Source organism: Tursiops truncatus, chromosome 8 (genome assembly GCF_011762595.2).
Source record: "Tursiops truncatus isolate mTurTru1 chromosome 8, mTurTru1.mat.Y, whole genome shotgun sequence".
Classification (NCBI taxonomy): domain Eukaryota; kingdom Metazoa; phylum Chordata; class Mammalia; order Artiodactyla; family Delphinidae; genus Tursiops; species Tursiops truncatus.
The window spans coordinates 19,931,276-19,937,275 of record NC_047041.1 but is presented as its reverse complement, the minus strand read 5'-3'; positions in this window follow the sequence as shown (position 1 = coordinate 19,937,275).

The window sequence follows — 6,000 nt, the reverse complement described above, 5'->3', positions numbered from 1 at the left end:
CTCATGACTCTAGCCCAACAGTCCCCAACCTTTTGGATACCAGGGACCAGTTTCGTGGAAAACAATTTTTCCACGGATGGGGGGGTGGTGGTTCAGGGGGTAATGTGAGCAATGGGGAGTGATGGGAAGTGGTGGGGAGAGGCAGATGAAGCTTTGCTCACTCACCCGCCACTCACCTCATGCTGCGTGGCCCAGTTCCTGACAGGCCGCGGACTGGTGCCAGTCCACAGCCTGGGGGTTGGGGATCCCTGCTCTAGCCCATGGTAGTTTCTACTCTGTTTTCATAGATATTTTAAATCTTTAAAATGTCAATTTTAATCTTTTTTTGAAACACACGTGTACACACATTTCCCTCCTAAGTTTGGAGTATATAGGGAAGTTCTCTTAAAATACCTCTATCTTGATCACAAGCCCTTCCTGTGCAATTTTTTTTCTTTTTTTCTTTTTTTTTTGCGGTATGTGGGCCTCTCACTGTTGTGGCCTCTCCTGCTGCGGAGCACAGGCTCAGGACGTGCAGGCTCAGCGGCCATGGCTCACGGGCCCAGCCGCTCTGCAGCATGTGGGATCCTCCTGGACCGGGGCACGAACCCGTGTCCCCTGCATCGACAGGCAGACTCTCAACTACTGCGCCACCAGGGAAGCCCTTCCTGTGCAATTTTGACATGAAGTCCCATACTTGTTGTGATTTATTGTAATCTTCCATCCTTCCATCTTAAATGCAAGTACTTTTGCTGTAGTTTCCTAATTTCCAGACCCAGTGGGCTCTCTTTAGTTCTTTTTTTAAAATTTTATTTATTTATTTTGGCTGCGTCGGGTCTTAGTTGCACATGGGATCTTTTGTTGCAACACGCAGGCTCTTCATTGTGGTGCACAGGCTTCTCTCTAGTTGTGGCACTCAGGCTCATTAGTTGTGATACATGGGATCTCTAGCTGTGGCAGGCTCAGTAGTTGTGGTGTGGGCTCTCTAGTTGTGTTGCACAGGTTTCAGAGCACATGGACTCTGTAGTTGTGGCGCGTGGGCTCCAGAGTGCACGGGCTCTGTAGTTGCAGTGCATGGGCTTAGCTACCCCACAGCATATGGGATCTTAGTTCCATGACCAGGGATCGAACTGGCGTCCCCTACATTGTAAGACAGATTCTTAATCACTGGACCACTAGGGAAGTCCTACTCTCTTTAGTTCTTATCTTAATTTCCTTGTTGCACTTATTCAGTTTTCAACCTCCTTGAAACTATTATTTTGGCCTCTGTGTGCCATTTTCCCACTGTCATCTGTGTATCTCTGGCCAATCCTCCTGTGACTCATTTGGGGCTCCCCTTTCTCCATCTGCCACTGGAATATTTGTGCTCCTCCAAGTTTCAACCTCAGCCCTATGCATTCCTCACTGTACATGCCTGTCCTGGTTGATCTCATCTGCACTTGTTGTTTTAGTTATTAATCATATACTGATGGGGATGAAATATCAATCTCTAGCTCAGACCTCACCCTCAGATTTCAACTCATAGATGCCTCTACCTGAAAGACCCACAGTCATCTCAAATCAAGATGCCCAAGGATAAATATATCATTCTCCTTCCTAACCTTGTTTCTGTTCTTGAATTTTCTATTTCAGTTGATGACACCAACATTTACCTGTTCACCCAAGCTAGAAACCTGGAGAACATCCTTGAATCCTCTTTCTTCTTACCTTACTTATTCTAATTATGTCTTTGGCTACCAAAGAACAGAGATATAGTCAGTCTTGAGTAATGGGAGCTTATTTGGCCAGAAATGGAGGTGGGCTCTAATGGCAATGAGTCAGGCCTCATAAAAAGTGCACGTGGACACAAGGCAGGTCTAGAAACCTCAGGACCTGCAGTTTATAGAACTTCCTGGCCAATGTGATTCCAACATCTCTCCTGTACTCACCTCTGAAGGTTAATTTCCTTATTCTTTTCCTCCATCCTTTATCTTTTCTCTCCATCCTAGATTATTCTTGTAACTTTGGCTTGCCATGATCTCTCATGGTTCTAACCCTACTTCCTCCTTCATGTAGCCTCTACTTGATCTCATTTGGGCCTTTGGTCCTACTGTTCACAGCCTGTTTTTCTCTGTGTTTGATGTTTTGGATTCCTGGGATCAGGAATCAGATTGGCCCAGATGGTCTTCTCACACTGGGCTACATTGCAGGGTCCTTGTCAGCCTATTGAAAGACTTCCCTTACCTCAGGTGCTCATCCCACTCCAAGCACCTGTAAAAGGAGGAACAGATTAGTGTGTTATGAACTATGACCACTTAAGTCCATCCCCCAAATGATGTGTTACCCTTCATAGGGGAAGCTTGCTTAGAAGACACTGATTGACATGGATAGTATATTCCTTATTCAATATATCATCAAGCCCATCAAATTTATCTTCTAAACAGTTTTCAAACCTGTGTCCTTCTCTCCATTCTTAGTCTCAACGTTTTCATTTAATTCCTTGTCTTCTTTCACCTGCCCTATGGCAACAACTGGGTGCCCTTTGTCCTCCTCCTCCTTCTTCCCTAACTGGTGATAATGTTGACTGTAAGTGATGAGCAATGGCATCTGTTACCTATCATCAGGAGGAGACATCTGAGCACTTTCTTGGTATCAGAAAAGCCAAGGAAACACAACACAGTCAAGCACTCGATGGAACAATGCTTTATTCCCATAGAGAAGAAACAGCAACATCAGGTCCAGTTGTGAGCATCAGTCTCCAATGGCCAGCAGGGTCCTCTCAGCAGCCAGTGTAGCACAACTGGCCCGCATGCACCCTTCTTGTGCTGCAGCAGACGGACCCTGTCTCCTCCCCACAAGGGGATGTAGCAGTGGGGTTGGCCAGGTGTCATATGACACACATACTCAAGCAGAACAAAGGAAGAGATGTTGAGTCTGAAACAGGGAAAGAAAATCCCACACAAGGTGAGAAGTTCAGAACAAGTTGTGAGGGCTCTTTATTTCAGTAAGGAAGTGTTCCAGGCCCACGGCCCATTCTCAGGGGGCTGAGCAGGGGGGTCAAAAGTGAGTACACATGAGACTGCCTTTCCCAACATTAAGTGTATTCAAAATATCTCTGTATTTATTGCACACTTCTTGTTCTTAACTAAATTAGTAGATGAATTCAACTTATTTGTTCCTTAAAAGAAATTCAGAGACACTAACAAAATTAAGTTGTTTTTTCCTTCCACATGATTAACTTTTCCTCCCTGAGGGTCAGTGCTTCATCAACCCTGTCTTGGATGATTGCAAAAGCCTCCTAATTGTCTGCGGGGCCTCAGTCTCATCCCAAATCCAATCCATCTTCTAGATTTATTTCTCTAAAACATATATCTGATTATTCCCCCTCTCCTACTGAAAAATACAAGGTCCCTTTCAGGCCTATCTTCTATCACTTCGTCCCTGCCACACCCTTCCCCTTCAAAGGGGAAGCTGGCTTAGAAGACACGATTGACATGGGTAGTGTATTCCTTATTCAATATATCATCAAATCCATCAAATTTATCTTCTAAACAGTTTTCAAACCTGTGTCCTTCTCTCCATTCTTAGTCTTAATGTTTTCGTTTAATTCCTTGTCTTCTTTCACCTGCCCTATGGCAATAACTGGGTGCCCTTTGTCCTCCTCCTCCTTCTTCCCTAACTGGTTGCTCTACTTTCCCCTGTAGACTCCCTGTGAGGTTTCCCTATTCACACTCCCCACGCTGGGCAACAGGCTGGGGCTGTCATCTGTAGTATGACTTGACATTCCTACTCTGCTCATGGAGAAGACCATGGTAATTTAGGTTTTGGTGCCAACATCTGTCTATCCATGTGATACAATCTCATTATTTGAAATGTAAAAGAATCAGTTATTTAATGTGGTGTTTTTCTTACTGCCGCCAAGCTATTGATTTAGCTGACGGAATGCTGAGTCCAAGCTCTGGGCCACTAGGACACATTACCTCTGGGACAGGATTGCATTCTATTCATTTTAATCTAGTCCCTCCCCTGCACCCCACTGCCTCAGGGGACCTAGCCCTGTGCTATACTTGTGGGCACAACAGCAATAGTCTTTTCTCCAGAGTCCTTGGTTACCAGCCATCTGGAAAAGGAGTTAACAGAATACCCCAAATAAAAATTCTTAGCATAAATTTATATTTTAAGTCCATGTTTATTTTAGATCTTTGTCTAAAGTTAATTTGAGGGTGATCTGAGGGCAGATAGGGTGGCTCTTAAATACGCAGTTGGGACTGGTGCCACCTGGTGGGTGGACGGGGTAGTGTGTGTGTGGGGTGTATGGGGTCAGTGACTTGAGTCCAGTGGCTTCTCATTAGGATCAGGCTGATTCCTCTCTGGCAGGCCAATTAGATTTTTTAAAAAATTGAGGTACAATAAACTGCACATATTTAAATTATACAATTTGGTAAGTTTGACATCATATATATATATATATATATGCACCTGTGAAGCCATCACCACAATCAAAATAATGAACATATTTATATTGATCACCCCCCAAGTTTGATGCCCCTTTGTAATCCCTTCCAATTGCCTTCCTTAACCTCCCTATTCTCTCCCCAGGCAACCAATGATCTGCTTTTTGTTCACTATAGATCAGCCTACATTCTCTAGAATTTCATATAAATGGGATACTATAATATGCAGTCTTTTTCGCAGGGGAGGGGGACTGGCTCCTTCCATTCAATATAACCATTTTGAGGTTCATCCATGTTGTGGTTTCTTTTTTGTTGCTGAGGAGCAGTATACTGTGTGTACCCCAATTCATTTAATCATTCACCTTTTGATGGACATTTAGGTTATTTGCAGGTTTGGGCCATTGCAAGTAAAGCTGTTATGCACATTCATGTATAACTTTTTGTACTTTCATTTTCATTTTTCTTCGGTAAATATCTAGGAGTGAAATGGCTGGTGTATGAATACATATATGCTTAACTTTTGCATTCTCATCAGCAGCATGTGTGAATTCCAGGTGCTCCATATCCACACCCTAATTGGTATGGTCAGTCTTTTAGATTTGAGAGATTCTATTAGGTATATAGTGAGCCATTTAGATTTTGAACTTAAAAAATTTCAGGTTCCAGGGTTCCATTCCAGGTCTAGTAACTCATAAGTTTGAGGAGGGGACTTGAGGTGTTATATTTTTATTTTTTAAATATTTATTTATTTATATATATTTAAACATCTTTATTGGAGTAAAATTGTTTTACAATGGTGTGTTAGTTTCTGCTTTATAACAAAGTGAATCAACTATACATATACATATCCCCATATCCCCTCCCTCATGCATCTTCCTCCCACCCTTCCTATCCCACCCCTCTAGGTGGTCACAAAGTACGGAGCTAATCTCCCTGTGCTATGCAGCTGCTTCCCACTAGCTATCTATTTTATGTTGGTAGTGTATATATGTCCATACCACTCTCTCACTTCGTCCCAGCTAAACCTTCCCACTCCCCATGTCCTCTACATCTGTATCTTTATTCCTGTCATGCCCAAAGGTTTTTCAAAAACTTTTTTTTTTTTTTGGCATTCCATATATATGCGTTAGCATACGGTACTTGTTTTCCTCTTTCTGACTTACTTCATTCTGTATGACAGACTCTAGGTCCATCCTCACTACTACCTCACTACAAATAACTCAATTTCGTTTATTTTTATGGCTGAATAATATTCCATTGTATATATGTGCCACATCTTCTTTATCCATTCATCTGTCGATAGACACTTAGGTTGCTTCCATGTCCTGGCTATTGTAAATAGAGGTGCAATGAACATTGTGGTACATGATTCTTTTTGAATTATGGTTTTGTCATGATATATGCCCAGCAGTGGGATGGTTGAGTCATATGGTAGTTTGATTTTTAGTTTTTTAAGCAACCTCAATACTGTTCTCCATTGTGGCTGTATCAATTTACATTCCCACCAACAGTGCAAGAGTGTTCCCTTTTCTCCACACCATCTCCAGCATTTATTGTTCATAGATTTTTCTGATGATGGCCATTCTGA